Below are 17811 nucleotides of genomic sequence, written 5' to 3' on the forward strand. Positions count from 1 at the left end.
TTAATGGTTCTGTTCCGCTATATCCAACATTTCTTCAGTGGCCACCTCAGTACTGGGCTTCTCCTCCTCTTCCAGGAAATCTTGCCCTGTCATTCAAAGCAAAGTGGCCTGCGGAAGAATCAACTCCTTCAATTTTTTTTCTTTCTTTTCTTGTGTTTGTCCTGCACATCTGCAAACCACACAGTACAACTTGGCTTATGATTGTCCAGTCTTTCATCATCTTCATCTCAATGCCATGAATCATCATTGTCATCACTCTCTTTATCTTTTGAATCATCACTGTTTTCATCCTGATCCTCTCGATCTCCATCGTGATCCTGTTCCATGCCATCATTGTAATCATCATCCCCAGTGTCTTCCTCCTCATCATCCTCCTGCATTTCCGGAAAAGCAGTTTCAGGATCATAGATATTATCGTCATCCTTTCCCATCAGAGGTAAACCTGGAGGAGGCCCTATACTTTGGGCATAAAATGTTAACACCTGAGTGGTAGAGCACCTGGTGGAGGACTGGGTGGCTTCAATCCAGATGGCAGCCATACAAAGGAAGGAGCATGAGTGTAATGGGTTTGGAGGGTGGTCCATGAGCTGATGTTTTCTTCAGTATGGATGGTGGCCGAGTTCCCAGAAGGAGTATATTCTGAATCATAATGTTTGAGGTATGTCTGGTAGCAGAATACTCTCTACCTCCACATGCTGAGTACTCGTCACAGACCTGGCAAAGTTGGGGTCATTTCTGTTCATATTCTCTCTCAGATTTCTGTAGATCTTTATAAAAATCAATATTTTCATTCTCATACAGATGCAGGATGCTCTCAAATGTGCCTCACAGTTTCTTCCACTTAACCTTCAATACTTTCTCATTAACCTGGGGTTGCTGAACAGGTCCGAGTTCCATTTCATCCACTTTCTCCACATCTTTAGTTATATGTTTGGGGTCTTTCACCTTGAGCACAGGTGCTCACGCCATCATTCACTGTTTCTTGTTCTTCTTCAGTTCTCATTTCCTGGCCTCTTTTCAGGTTTTCAGGTCTGGTCAGTGAGGTTCATAAACTTCCCACTCTTGGTGGAACTGATTGACCTCTGACCCAGCTTTGTGACGCTCTTCTTCCCCTCCTCCGCTACCGAAAAAAAGTGAACATAACTCATGAACAGCCTGCAAATTCAAGCGCAGCACCATTCTGCTAACTTAATTATTATTATTATCATTTATTTTTTCTCAGCTCAAGCTGGTAAAACCTGAGGTACGAACATAGCCAAGCACACTCATTTCTCAATTGCTAGGAACTTTTGGACTATGCTAGTGGTGCTCAGTATTGTGGCTTTCTGAAGATTTACATAGATATTACTGCGTAGCCCTAATTGTTTATTATTTTTATTATTTCTTTTTTCTCCTCCTCTTTGTATTTGCACAGTTTGTTGTCTTTTGCACTTTGGTCGTTTGTCCATTCTATTAGATGTGGTCTTTCATTGATTCTATTGTGTTTCTTGTATTAATGTTGAATGCTTGCAAGAAAATAAATCTCAGGTTTGTATATGGTGTCATATATGTACTTTGATGATAAATTTACTTTGAACTGTGAACTTTTGAACTGTTCACTATAAACACCGTGTAGTGCCAAACAGCAAGTGCATGTGACTGACGCGAGTTAGAAACTGTTCAGCAATCGTCTCCTGTCCCAATAAGTGACACCGTGTCCCAAATAAATGAAGAGAATCCCAACTCGTTTCTTGATTAGTTACGTTCTTTAAGAGTTGGCCCAAATAATGGGCTGACCCAATTAACCGAGATCAACTACACTGAAAAAAAGCAAATATGGAGAAACAAACTAATCATCGAGATCCTAATCTCAGACTTATTTATATTGCAGGAAACACAAAGAACCACATTTTGCTGAATGTTGCCTGTATTACATTGACATTATTACTCATGTTAGCAGCCAGATGGATAAAATACTCCATTATGTTGTGGGCTAGCTCATAGATAATTATTGCTTAACTGTCACTGTTTTTTAAAATTAGAGTTACCATATATGATTAAATTACATGATTTTTATTTCTACTGGGACATTGATTTCTCAGTAACACGCTATCACCAATGTAATATCCACTGTTATTCGGTTGACCCATCAACTGAGCCTTTTACAGTAAGTGACATTCTTGGTGGAGCTTTGTAAATTGTTGATTTCAGTCACTTGGCCCTCACCCAGACTGCTCCTTCCCACAAGACTGGCTCTGAAAGGCTTTCTTCCACAGCACATCCCTCTAGCCTTTGAATTAATTCTTTGTTCTAATTGGTGTATCTTAATGTTTACCCCAAAGTCAAACCATGTGTAGCTTCTGATGTTGATTCTGAAATTCTTTGCATTTAAAAGCTGGTACTCAGCTTTTGAGAAATGGTCACGACCAAACCAAAGTAGTTTGCCATTTAACCTTCCAGATCAATGTAATCAATAGTTAATATTTCTCACTTTGCCTTGACTGGATGTCCCTTGTCAGCTCCCATATCTGCAAGACTAGATTCCAATTATGCCACAGGCCAGAAATGCTTTGTTAAAAAAAACCTTTTCTTGCCTAATATTTTTTAATGTTTCTAATTTTCTTTCTCAGATGCTGCACGTGGTAAGAAACAATCAGATAAATGGCTAATAGCTGAAAAGGAAACCACGCCTAATCATACTAATTAAATATATAATTGGAATCAGTTTGATTTAAAATAAAATGTCATGTCAAGCAACTCTGTGATTATAGACAAAAAGGAAATTTTAATTTTCACAATTATTTTGTGCTTTCCAGTAGAGAGTAGTCTTAAATCAACATCTCACACTTTTCATGAACATTAATTTCAGAATGTAATTGATCTGACAGGCCAATAGAACAACATAATGTTATTTTTTTTCTCTTAAACACAATCATAATTGCAGCCAACATTTAGTTGTTTGGTTCACTAGAAAATATAATTCCTCTCGCAGTATTAAGCACAGCACCTCTGAGCTCAGTGGCCTCAGCTTGACGTATTGGCTTATTGCTTTTCATGTGCAGCCCCCTTGCTCATGGCAATTCAATTTTTTGACTACAGAGCCTTTCTTCTGTTCCCTCCCTGTCCCATTCATTATTGGGAACTTCACCATGTTTAAATAACATGGTTACTCAAACTCGTTTGATGTTTAGAATGCGGCACTTCTTGAATTACAGCCAAACAATGTGTGTGCAAATGCTTCATGCATCAAAAGACACAAAACAACCCATTTCCTGGAATACTTACTTTGCCACCCACCACCACACACACACACACACAACACAAAGTCTCTCACGCACAAGCGGATAGGCACACCAAAACAGACTCGCACACACACACACACGCTCAATAATACATTCATTCACAAACATACGCACACACACTGAGAAACAGACAAGCACAGACGCATGTTCACACACACACACACACACAACGATCCTACATACAGACAAACACACTTGCAAGCACAAACTATCCACACACACACACACACACACACACGCTCAATAATACATTCATTCACAAACATACGCACACACACTGAGAAACAGACAAGCACAGATGCATGTTCACACACACACACACACACACACACACACACACACACACACACACACACACACACACACACACACACACACACACACACACACACACACACACACACACACACACACACACACACACACACTTTCCGAATCAGTAGTAAGATACTGGTTAGAACCCTGCATTAGAGTAGTGAGAGAGTCAATTTAAGTGTATTTGAAGTATTAAAATACACAAGCAGGTGTCCTCATGACAAGGATGGATGTTAGTAGGACTGGAAACAACCAATATAAAATGTGAGCTGTCATTTTCACATGACAAAGCTACCAAAATCCCTCTGGATTAGTGCCACATCCTGATGAACAAACAATCTGTCTGCTGAGGGCTTTCAGCCTATAAAAACGGCCCAAGGAGTTTAGCATTGTGAGGCTGCCACAAATTATGATTCAGGTCAAGTTGTATAGCCATATTACCAATAAATTTTTGAATTGTTTAAATTTTCAAATTCAATTATGATGGAAAGAAAAGCCCGGCGTCACTGGTAATGTCAGACATGCAAATTAAATCCCTAAGGATGCAGAGACAGAACGCAGGCCTGCCACTGCCAAAGTACTGAATCGTAGATACAAATAGCCTTAATGGAAAATGCTGCGACAACATCTCCACCACAGACAATAGCCGTCAAGAGGAGAAAAATTGAAGGAAACATAGAAGCTGAAAGCCGACAATAGTTTGCTCTATTACGCTATTAATCTGAAGCACAAAGAGAGTGAACACGTGTCTGTTCCTTGATACTCTTTTAAATTTCAGACATTTATAAGCATTACTTTTCATCAAATAGTGTTAATGTGCCATTTCTCTTGAATCACAATTTCCTTTCTCTTGGCAATAGATGAGAGGAAAATGTGATGGAGAGAATGCCGGAATTAAACAAGTGCAAACCTGTCCTATTCTAAAATTCTTGTTTTGGAGTTAGTGCACTTTTACATTCTTGTTTTCTGATAGACAGTGGAGAAGTGATGGCCATCACATTTATTTAATTAATTCTGGTGCTGGTCCTTGCCATTTTAGTTTCAAGGTCTGTTTCAATCTAAAGGATTTAAGACGTGAATTGGCTTGTGCATCTATCAGGAATCTCACTCTAAGGGTAATGACAGATTTCTCTTGACTCCTGTTCCCTAGCCACACTAGCTATCTCCTTGCCAGTTTTATTATCTTGAAAATAAAAGCTTTTCAAGCCTTTAATTAGTGCCTACAGAGTGTTATCTTGTGTGGTGTAAAATTAGCTTTGTTTCTGGCTGTTTGGAGGGCAATTAGGAACCTTTTATTAGCAGCAAAGGCTAAAACACCCTTATTGTAGTCACAGGACATAATCTTTCATGCTTGACAGCACAAGATTTCACAACTGCTTGCTGTGAAAACATCGACCAGAAGGAACCAAGCCTGGAACATCTAGATAAATACCTGACTCAGGGAGTTTCCATTCTTTTTCAATCAAATTATCATGTTGTCTACACCAAGACAGCAGAAATACATTATGGGAGGGGATGAGGTAAATGAGAAATTAACCTATATGATTCATGACCAGAAATTTGCTCTAGGCTGAAAAAAAACTTTTTTGTATAATTTATTATTTTTGCATTTTGAAATCTGAGAGGAAATGTGTGTGTGTGTGTGTGTGTGTGTGTGTGTGTGTGTGTGTGTGTGTGTGTGTGTGTGTGTGTGTGTGTGTGTGTGTGTGTGTGTGTGTGTGTGTGTGTGTGTGTGTGTGTGTGTTAGTGTGTGTTATAAAATAGTATATATATTTATTTAGTTGCAAGACTCATCATAGTATCATTACCTTTTTCATTTATTATGTTTGACAATTCCCTTGTGAAAGAATAGCATTTGAGGAAATTCTTGGGAATCGTGCCAAGTCAGTCAAACAAGCAAAGCTTCCACTTTTGTCAGACCTAACTCATTAAAATGTTATCATTATTCTGCATCTACTTCATAATTCATTGCTTGCTCATTACTCTTATTGTGGGTGAAGAAATATATGGAATCCTGTTTTGCCAGAACTAGGATGAACTGAAAGTCAAGATGATGAAAATCACGAAGGCTTATTACTGTGTTGGATGGGGGATGGGCCGGGCTGAAACAGCTGTGTTGGAGTAAGGGCAGCTACATTCACAGTACTGACAAGAGAATCAGTGGTGATATGTGACTGCAGGCATTATGACATTAAGGACTTTATTTCATGACAAGGGAAAACATTATTTCTCCCTTTTCATCTGTCAGGAAGAGAAGCCTTGGAGGTAATGGGTGCAAAGCAGAGACAGAGAGTCAGAGTCCTTTGAAAAGTAGACAGGGAGCAGGCCAATCAAGGCTATGTTACCTCATTTGAGAATGTATCAAGTAGAACTATATAACACAACAGTGCAGAATTACACCGATTTGTGCCACAATTATTGTACAGCTGATAGTTTCATTACTATAGAATGCGTCAAAATTATTCATTTTATCAAGATGATTAATTGTATTTAATTGTTTACCACCTCATCATATTCTGAAATAAATTATTAACCAATATGGTTGTAAATAAAAGCAGTCTATTCCAGCCCTTGTGAGCATTGGATAATTACAACAGTGGATACTTTGGAGCCTAAGACAGGGAGGTGGCTGTTTAGCCTTTCAAAACTATGTCGTTCAATCAGCCTGTACGTTAACTGTCCTTTCACCTACCTTTGTTCCATGTTCAGTGATCTCATTCTTCCTTATGACCTGAGCCTTTGAAGTTCAGATTCATAAGCCAAAATTTGGAGTTCTGAAGAAGGGAGTTATCTCTAATGAGTTCTATTAAATTTATAGCAAGTAACTATAAGTACATGGATGGGTGTGGTTGTGGTGGGCTATGGTCCAGGTGCAAGTTGATGGGACTAAGCAGAATAATAGTTTTGGCACAGATGGGCTGACGGGCTGTAGTGATTCTATGACTCTAAATGAAAGTCAATTGCTGTTTCTTAAATATCAATATTCTACGAACATTGTTAATTATTCTTTGAAAATGTTCACTAGCTTTAAATAATTTTTATACATGCACACTCAAATTTCTTAGCTACTTCAGACATTGGTATCTGCAGTGAAGCAGTCTTCCTCTTTTTTTCTTAGGCAAGGAGCTTACTTAACCTCATCACCATTAATCTACCTGTCACTGATGTATTTGTCGATAAACAGTATTGGTAAAAGTGAACACCATTTTTTCACTACAGAGATGAGGGAGGCGAAGAACTTTCTCCACATTGGCAACATCTTCAATCATACTGTGTGGCATTAGCTCTGTGCTGAGTGAGTCAATTCAGAATAGCTCCAGTGACTTGATATTAAAACTAGCATTCTAAGACGTGCTGCTGCAGTAAAATTGTAACCCTTCAACCTGGTGCTTAATGAATCCTAGACCTTGCCATTACTATCATGCCGAAAGATCAATCCTGGTTCAATGAAGAATGTAGAAAGAACAGGCCAGGAGCAGAAGAAGAATAGACTGCAAATAGTTGCCAACCTAATGAAGCTACTATAATGTAGATCAGCATGCAGAGGAGTGAAGGTTGAACAAGACATTGTCAATTCGAACAAAGGCAGCAGAGTGTAGAATAGCCTCAACCTACAGATGATAGAACAAGAAAAACTGCCTCAGAATTTGTTGGAATAATCATGTTTAGAAATAGTAATGATCTCAATTACAGTATTCTCCAGTTATCTATGTCTAACCTTGTTTATGCATTTCATTAAATAGAATTTTACATAATTAATGAAAATCCTCTTTGAAACTTAATTCACGTGTTTTATTTTAAATTATTTCTCCCTCTCTTCATCAAATTCCCACTAACCAGATCCTCATTTTCCCATTCTGTTGTCAAAATGTTCAGTTAATATCGCATTCTTGCCTTAGGAAAACAGCCTTCTGCTTTTATAATAAAAACAAAGATGGTTGAAAATACCCAGCAGATCAGGGAGGACAGAAGCAGCATTAACATTTCACATCAATCAGCAAGTCATCATCTGTATGGCTTATTTGGGTCTTCCACAGCAAATAGAGAAAAGTGGAAAAGAAAGGACTAGGCAAAGCAGTGGAAGGGTTAGAGGATGCAATGTTACTTACCTAAATAAGAATTTGTACAGGGTTTATAAATATGGAAATACTATATAAGATTTTATGAATATTATAATATTTCAAATGTAGAAATCTATGTATTTGGACTGGAATGTAATTAGGAATAGCATTTTCTGCTGTGTATCTGCTCTTTGCAATATACTAAATATTGAAAATAAGTTTTAGATTTTATAAACACATAACTTGAAGATGGTGTTGCTATAAACAGGCCATTTTTGCCAAGAATCTATTAGAATATGCTGTGGGTGAGAGGAATAGGGGTAAAATATAAGTCATTCCAAGGTGATAATTTGTAAACAAAAACCTTTTATTGAACTACATCATGTCAAGACTGAATTGATTTTTCATGCATTTTCATCATGTTAACTTTAAAGTGTTTCTAAATCTTGTCCAGCAACAAATAAATGAAATTTGAGGCTCTATGACTTTCATAATCTTACCGATAAATATTGGTGGTATTTGGAACCACGAATTTGCAAATTGATTTGACTCACTTTTTGAGCATATCTTTGTTCAACTATCTTGTGCTGCAGCTTAGAGTTGCTGGCTTCAACTCTTTTTGTATTAACAGTAATTGCCTTGTATTTGATCTTGAAAATGATATTTCTTTCAAAATGCTGTTGCATCGAAGTAAAATAAATAGCACTGAACTGGATGAAGTTGTTCTACATTGCCTCTTCATAGTGCTGGAAGAGAAATACTGTGCACTTTATTGAGATATCACACATACTTTTCCCAGCAGTTTTCTCCTATTTCCTTCCTTCTTCAGGAGATGAGGATAATTCCTGAGGCATATTTACAAGAACACCGTCCACTGCTCCTACTTCTCAGCTAATTGATTTTTATTAATTTGCGAGTCTCATAGGTAGTAAAAACAGATGCGTTTCCATTCTCATCTGATTGCTCACAGATAATCTTGCAGACTCCTACAGAAAACTGAAAATAAGAACAAGAGCTGATATTTCCCTTCACAATCGCAAAGAAGTTGAAACCAATTATAGAGCTTTGTTTTCAGAAAGGGAAATAAATTTCGACCTTGCCTGTGATAGCCATACCTCATAAATAAAGAAAATCTTGGCTGAGATCTACTAACTCAGTAGATAACTCTTAATTCCTAGAAGCTTCCTGGTTTTTAATGGCGTGATACCACATCTGTTAGGATAATCTACTTACCAGTTCAGTAACACTTTCTGACAAAAATGTTAAATTGTGTTTTATATGTCTGCACAGATGCTTCATTATTGAAGTCTTGTTCATGTATCAATACTCCCTATGTTCAAATTAAAGATGGAAAATTTGCCCTTAAGCAGTTATTTCATAGTCAAGGTCACAATCTTTGACTGTAGCTGTGTATCATGTAGGCCAAATAATAGCTAAGGAATGTTGTTGGCTTGCACAGCTAATCCGACACTTCAGCCACTTGTGACTGGAATTGTAGTGAGTATTCTGATATAAAAAACAATCTATTACTACTTTCTGCAGGGAAACATTGTTCCAGAATTATCTTCCAGCTGTCCATGAACTGTTTTTTGCTCTGAACCGATTGGGAGAGCTTGTCTTTTTTTACCCGTCTATTCTATAATAAAAATTAAGATAGAATGACAAAAATGAAAATCTGCTTATTATAGATGATTACAGCCTGGAATATACTGCATACATGCAAGAAAATGATCATATTTAGTAATTTTATTGAGAAAAAAGAGGAAAAAGTATTAGAGATGATATGAGAAGCTAAAATGATTTAAAAGGAATAACTTTAGAAAATGTTAAATGTTGAACTATATAAGTAAACATATCTTCAAGATTCAATGGCTTCTCAAGGATATTAAAGAAATACATGAGGAAATTGCAAATGCATTGTTAAAATGTCTTGAGTTCTTTAGATGGGCAAACAACGTCTTTGAATTGAAAATATAAAATATAACCCAATTTGGACAATGAAGGAGAGAGACGTTTTTCCATAGATGCTGATGGCCTGTTGAGTTCCTCCAGCATTTTGTGTGTGTTACTCAGATTTCCAGCATCTGCAGATTTTCTCTTGTTTGTGATTCAATAACCGGCATGTTAGCTTATTGCCAACTGTAGGAAAATATCAGCGATAGTGACAGGCGGTCTAAGTTGATCAAAGATTTAAGGTGGATTTTTGTAGACTAGATCATACCTAATCTAGTTGAATTGTTTCAGAAGGTCAACAACATGGAGGATAAGAGAGTGTCTATTAATGTTTACTATAAAGGTCTCCAGATGGTTTTGTCTTTGCCAAAAGGTGGTTTCAGATATGAAAATGCTGCTTGTTCACTGGGGTCTTCGTTGATAGAATAGATGGTGAGAAGATCTTCTTCTTTTTTGCTACCCAATGTGAGGCTCATCTCTCGTATTCTTCATGAAAGGAGTCAATAATGACATGGAGCTTTGTATCCTCATGTACACACAAGTTAATGTAATGCAACTCAGTGTCTGAGGTTGGGGTGACCTTCACTCTGCTCTTCAGGTTAGGAGAGTACTAAATCATCAGCTGAGGTGCAAATGAATGGGAGACTTCCCTCTCTCTGCTTGATTTAATTTAATGTTGACAGCTCCCAAAATTACACCCTGTTGATTTGTAACACTGCTCTTTAACATTGGTGCGTTTGTCTTCCCATTAGATTAAGAATGGTAATGGAGAACTTCAGGATTTTGCTTCAATGCCAGACTGCAGAATGTTAGTTTGAAGAGTTGACTTAACTCAATATGCCTTTGAAACATTTGCTGTTTAGCTTGATGCCTTATAGTCCTCTGGCTTTATTTTTACTGTTATTTGTGGCAATTTGATATAATTGTTCCGCTTGCCAAACCACTTTAGTGGATACTTAAATATCAGTCACTTTGCCATTGATAGGGATTTGTATATGAAGATGAGTGGGTAAGACATTACTTTTCATTCGTAAAGCTTGCTGTGAACAAGGTAGATTTAAAAAAAAAATTCAATACCTATAAGCCTCCAAGGGGACCACAGCCATCGTTTTTGGAGGCTTGTATGCCTCAATGACCTGGACAGTTATAATGGCTGGAGTCAGTGCTTTATGCTTTGTCTCCTGGTAGGGTCACCCATGCCAAATAAGTCAAAGGGTAGAGGTCAGATTAGTAGTGGCCCACCAGCCCTCCAAGTTCGGGTTTCAGGTCAGGGCTAACAACCCTGACTGGTAAAACAAAATTGTTACGGAAACAGAAATGAAGAATCCTTCGATATCTAAGTGAAATGGTATTCCTGAGTCTCCACTTGGGATTTGAATGATTGATAGTAGTGAAAACCAAAGAGGAAGCTGTTGACATGATGAAGGAAACCCTGAACACCACCAGAAATGGAGGACCTTCATTGCTGCCCTAAATGCCAGTGACGTCATGGGCAGTAAGGCAGTAAGCAGTTATGAAGCACTAATCCTTTGTTAATGAAAATTCTCCCATTATCATGGTGAGGAATGAAATTCTCCCTTGATCATTAATGCATAGTTTATTCCTGCTCCCATTTCGCATGTTCTTAGGTTTATTTCCCCTTCACTCTCATGCTATGGAAAGAATCACTCACTGAAAAAATGAATATTAATTATTGAGTCAATTCTGGAAGAATACAGCCAATTCTGACATCTATGCATGTGTGATTCCCCATAGAACTCATTAAGTAATAAAAAAAATACTAATAAGGAAAATGGAAACAGTTGAGTGATTGGACGCTACAATCAATTTATTCTTTTTTTAGCCTCTTGGCACTGAGATCAATAAAAGTAACCCCACTGCCTTCACTGCTTTCTGTATTGTTGCTATTTCTGTCTTGCATTATTTGCATTATGCTCAGAGTCACACAAGAGTGATATAATTACCATTGATTGAGTGATCTGTTGACCATTGGTGATCTTACAAGTTATGAAGGTGACACCTTGGCTGGAACTGTCTTTAATTCCAGTGAAGGAAACTACAGAGTCAGAATCAAAATCAGAATCAGATTTAATATCACTGATTTAGATGATGTAAAATTTGCTGTTTTGCAGAAATTGTGCAAAACCAGAACACCACGAAAGAAATGAAGATAAATAAAAGAGATTAACAGTGTAGTGTTTACGGGTTCATGTACAGATGGTGAATTTGATAGCGGAGAAGAAGCTGTTCTTGAATTGTTCAGTGTTGGTCTTCAGGCTCCTGTACCTCCTCCCTATAGTTATAACAAAAAGAGGGCATGTCCTCGATAGTGACGGTGCCTCATAAGCTGCCCTTATTCCAGTGAAGGAAACCACAGACTCAGAATCAGAATCAAATTTAATATCCCTGACTTCAATAACATGAAATATACTGTTCCGCCACCTTCTTGAGGTACTGCTTCTTGAAGATGTCCTCAGTGAAGGGAGGGTTGTGCCCATGATGAAGGAAGGGTTGTGCCCATGATGAAGTGAGTGTTGTTTCTATGGTGAAGGTAGGATTATGCACATGGTGAAGGTAGGGTTAGGCCCATCATGAAAGGAAAGTTGTGCCCATTATGAAGGAAGGGTTGTGCTCATGATGTAGGAAGGGTTGTGCCCATAATGATGAGAGGGTTGTGCCCATGATGAAGGGAGGGCTGTGCCCATGATGAAGATAACTGAGTCTGAGAACTGAGAAGATAACATGTAGGTAAGTGGGAAATGTCATGAAAGTTCAAATAGATTCTAATCAGCTTTTTCCCTAAACTATAGTTCTGAGAGTAAAAAAAAACACAATTTTCTGTTGTAGTTTTACTTGAAAACAAAAATTGAATCCAAGAACTGTTTAATTTTGAAATAATTTGGCAGATATTTCAGAAGAGAACTCTCAAGATCTACACTAGATCACATGGGGTTCAGTCTCTTTCCTACTTGACAAGAATATTTTTAAGAGAAGCTGGAGAATTATTTTATCACTTCAGCCCTACAAATGTTAATTTGTCATATCTTGGCTAGGATTTCCACTTGGTCTTGCTTATTTATCTTAACTAGAAACCACTAAATGCATGACTTTGAGTGTATAGCTACATTACAAGAAATATGTAAAGTAACCTATTCATAAGAAAATAATTGAACCTCAGATTCATTAAAAACTAATAAATTCATAGAAGTTGAGAAGATTTCACATTAAACAACTGAGGGTTTAATAGTTTAGTTATTATTTCATCCTACCAGGAAACTTCTGATGATGAAGCTTATTATTTTTATCTGGTAAATACCATCAAAGTTAAATACCATCAAAATGAATGCATTGTACTTCTATACTAACAATTTTGCAGCCTCATGAGATTCAAATCTTCTGGTCAGTATGTTTTCTCACATTAACTACCAGGTAGGGATTCACACAATCATATTGTCCAATGAATGCACAAACAAGAAACTCAAGCTTTTACATGGTTTAAACAAACTTGAGGGTGAAGAAATTAAACATAAGCCTTTGTGGAGGATCAGCGTGGACCAGTTGTGTAGAACGTGCTGCAATGTTCAGCAGGTGCTTTGGAGTACTTAAGGTTAGTGCAAACAAGAAGGAAGAGCATCATATTGATTGAAAGGTTTGCATAGCACAACTGGAAAGAGGCCTTCAAAGAAAAATAATCCAGAGGTCTAGAGTGAGGCTCTCATTCAGCCCCAAAATTGCTGGGTATACTCTGCCGGTCAAGCTGCAACTATATGAAGAGAAAAGAAACAGAGTCAACACATCAGGTCAAAGATCTTTCAACATGAAATGTTAAGTCTGTGTTTCTTCCCATGGATGCAGACTGATCTGCCAAGTATTTCCTGCGTTTTCTGCTTTTATCTTATATACCGCAGGTAGATAATCTCAATTTACCCCTTAACTACCTCATTATTTCATCCTTTCAAAGAAGCTCCCTTTGTTTCACCCATTGTTCTTCCCTACCTTCTCTGCTACCTAGACTACTTGTTTCTCACTTTCTCACTCTGATGAGATGCAGACTTGAAACTGTTTCTCATTCTGTGGATGTTGCCTGACCAACAGAGCTTTTCCAAATGTTTCTGCTGTTGGTAGAATTTAGTTACTCTGTGCATAAATCAAAACTGACATTTTTCAGAGTAGTGAGACCTAGAGACAAATTTTATTTGTTGTACCATGATTGACACCATTTAAAGGATTTTTACACAAGATCAAAGTAGCAGAGAGAACAAAATCATGTCCAAAAATAAGGAGGTATATTTTCCAATGACTGTTTATGACTCATCATTTGCTTTTTTGGATTTGTGTGAACTAATTTAAATCCTCTGCAAGGTCACATTCTTATTAAACATAAGCCCCCACATGGACATGGCCAATCAAAAATCTCCTAATGTGGCTTTCAAATCCTGAGCAATTCACCCCTTTCCCCAGTGTCAAAGAGTATGAAAGCATAATTCAGGGTGGACAATAAATATTGCCTTTGCCAGCAATTCCCCTACTACATACAGTAATCGACTGAAAGACAAATTCCTATAGTTGCCCAAAGTTGCAAATGAAAAACAGGCCTTTGAGTGAAATTCTCTATTTGTTAACAGAATGTCATCATTGCTGCCAATGCTTCCTGCAGTTACCCAATCCAATTTGCATCTGAGGAGGCAGTTAAGAATCAATCATGTTGGAGCCAGTAGTCATGTGTAGATTGGTCCAAAGAAGAGAGCAGATTCTGAAAGCAAAACTTTTCAGTTATTGGTCATCATTAATAACAGCGAATAATGTTGGGAAAATTCAACAAATCAAGTTACAACCATGAGAGAAAGACATGTCCTTCCCAGATTACGAACACCAGACTTATGGATATCCCATGCATATGAGTGAGCATTTGGGAGACTGGCTAGATAGTTGGGAATGAATTGGTTGGCTGCTGCAGTAATGGAGCATTTCTGGGTATATTCTATTCACCACACCACCCAGCTACACCCTCTCCCCACACACACCCACCTGTGCTGCAACAGTTGGAAATACATACACGTAATACTGGAGGAACTCAGCGGGTCAGGCAGCATCTCAAGAAGGAAGCGAACATTTGAAACTTCAGGCCTAGACCCTCGTAACATCGCCTGTTTATTTCCCTCTACAGATGCTGCCTGATCTGCTGAGTTCCTCTAGCATTTTGTGTGTGTGGTGTTCAAGATTTTCAGCATCTGCAGAATCCCTTGTGTATAACAATTGGAGGGGCAGAACAGGCCAAGCTGAGCTGAGTCAGTGAGGCCCACTGGAGGTCACTCTTCCTGGGCTTGCTCACTCTCCTGTCATAGCTATCCTTGTGATCCGCCCACACAATCGTCTCATGCATTTCTGACTCACAAGCAGTTCAGTTTATAGAATCATAGAAACATAGAAAACCAACAGCACAATACAGGCCCTACAGTCCACAAAGCTGTGCCAAACATGTCCTTACCTTAGAATTACCCAGGGTTACCCAGAGCCCTCTATTTTTCTAAGCTCCATGTATCTATCCAGGAGTCTCTTAAAAGACCCTATCTTATCTGACTCCACCACCGTCACCAGCCTCCCATTCCACACACTCACCACTCTCTGCTTTTTTAAAAAACAACTTACCCCTGACATCTCCTCTGTACCTACTTCCAAGCACCTTAAAACTGTGCCCTCTCATGCTAGCCATTTCAGCTCTGGGAGTTTTGCATCTTATTGACGTCCCGCTGTAACCTCTCACAGCCTTCCACACTATCCGTAACACCCCCAACCTTTGTGTCATCACAATTTACTAACTCATCCCTCCACTTCCTCATCCAGGTCATTTATAAAAATCACAAAGAGTAGGGGTCCCAGAATAGACACCTGAGGCACACCACTGGTCACCGACCTCCATGCAGAATATGACCTGTCTACAACAACTCTTTGCCTTCTGTGGACAAGCCAGTTCTGGATCCACAAAGCAATGTCCCCTTCAATCCCATGCCTCCTTACTTTCTCAATAAGCCTTGCATGGGGTACCTTATCAAATGCCTTGCTAAAATCCATATACACTACATCTACTGCTCTACCTCATCAACGTGTTTAGTCACATCCTCAAAAAATTCAGTCAAGCTCGTAAGGTACGACCTGCCTTTGACAAAGCCATGCTGACAATTCCTAATCATATTATACCCCTCCAAATGATGATAAATCCTGCCTCTCAGGATCTTCTCCATCAACTTACCAGACACTGAAGTAAGACTCACTGGTCTATAATTTCCTGGGCTATCTCTACTCCCTTTCTTGAATAAGGGAACAACATCCGCAACCCTCCAATCCTTCAGAACCTCTTCTGTCCCTATTGATGATGCAAAGATCATCGCCAGAGGCTCAGCAATCTCCTCTCTCACCTCCCACAGTAGCCTGGGGTACATTTCGTCCATTCGCAGTGACTTATCCAACTTGACGCTTTCCAAAAGCTCCAGCACATCCTCTTTCTTAATATCTACATGCTCAAGCTTTTCAGTCCACTGTCAGTCATCCCTACAATTGCCAAGATACTTTTCCATAGTGAATACTAAAACTAAGTATTCATTAAGTACCTCTGCCATCTCCTCCGGTTCCATACACACTTTTCCACTGTCACACTTGATTGGTCCTATTCTCTCACATCTTTCCTCTTGTTTTTCATATACTTGTAGAATGCCTTGGGGCTTTCCTTGATTCTGCCCACCAAGGTCTTCTCATGGCTCCTTCTGGCTCTCCTAATTTCATTCTTAAGCTCCTTCCTGCTAGCCTTATAACCTTCTAGATCTCTATCATTACCTAGTTTATTTGAACCTTTTGTAAGCTATCCCTTTCTTCTTGACTAGATTTACAACAGCCTTTGTACACCACGGTTCCCGTACCCTACCATCCTTTCCCTGTCTCATTGGAATGTACCAATGCAGAACTCCACACAAATATCCCTTGAACATTTGCCACATTCGAACATTTCTAATTTAAGCTCTCCCTAATAGCCTTAGCAAACTTCCCCGCCAGGATATTGGTCCCCCTGGGATTCAAGTGCAACCTGTCCTTTTTGTACAGGTCACACCTGCCCCAAAAGAATTCCCAATGATCCAGAAATCTAAATCCCTGCCCCCTGCTCCAATCCCTCAGCTACACATTTATCCTCCGCCTCATTCTATTCCTATACTCACTGTCACGTGGCACAGGCAGTAATCCTGAGATTACTACCTTTGCGGTCCTGTTTCTCAACTTCCTTCACAACACCCTGTAGTCTGCGTTCAGGACTTCTTCCCTTTTTCTACCTATGTCATTGGCACCAATACGTACCACGACTTCTGACTGTTCTTCTTCCCACTTCAAGATTTCATGGACGTGATCAGAAACATCCCGGACCCTAGCCCCTGGGAGGCAAACTACCACCCGTGTTCTTTTCTGCAACCACAGAATCACCTGCCTGACCCCCTAACTATAGAGTCCCCTATCGCTGCTGCCATCCTCTTCCTTTCCCTACCCTTCTGAGCCACAGGGCCAGACTCTGTGCCAGAGGCGCAGCCACTGTTGCTTCACCCATGTAGGCTGTCCCACCAACAGTACTCAAGCAGGAGTACTTATTGTTAAAGGGGACAGCCACAGGGGTGCTCTCTAGCATCTGACTCCTGCCCTTCCCTCTCCTGACTGTTGCCCACTTACCTGACTCCCCAGGCCCCGGTGTGACTACCTGCCTATAGCTATGTGACTACCTTCTCACAAGAAGAACATTGTTCATTGGTACGGATATATAAGGTGACCTATCCTGTGACTGGCATGTAAATGTCATCACGAATAAGGCATGACACCACTTTTACTTTCTTAGACATTTGTGTGGAATGACAAACTTCTGTAGTTATACAGTGGCGAGCATTGAAAGTGGTTGCATTATGGCCTCATGTGGAAACACCAATGCCCAGGAGCAGAAAAGGCCATGGAAAGTGGTGAATATAACCCTGACCATCGCAGGCAAAGCCCTCCCCTCCACTGAGTACATTTACATGAACCGCTGCCACAAGAAAACAGCATCCATCATCAAAGAGCGTCACCCTTCAGGCAATGCTTCTTCTAGGTGCTACCATTGGACAGAATGTACAGAAGCCTGAGGTCCCACACCAAGCAGCTTCAGCAACAGTTATTATCCTTCAACTACTGGC

At 39.2% G+C, this 17811-nt stretch overlaps 1 pseudogene; it reads right to left on the bottom strand.

Annotated features, from left to right (window-relative positions):
* On the bottom strand, nucleotides 1-1148 carry LOC140738517 (WW domain-binding protein 11 pseudogene; annotated as a pseudogene).
* Nucleotides 1149-17811: the final 16663 nt, after the last annotated feature.

Source organism: Hemitrygon akajei, chromosome 2 (genome assembly GCF_048418815.1).
Source record: "Hemitrygon akajei chromosome 2, sHemAka1.3, whole genome shotgun sequence".
Lineage (NCBI taxonomy): Eukaryota > Metazoa > Chordata > Chondrichthyes > Myliobatiformes > Dasyatidae > Hemitrygon > Hemitrygon akajei.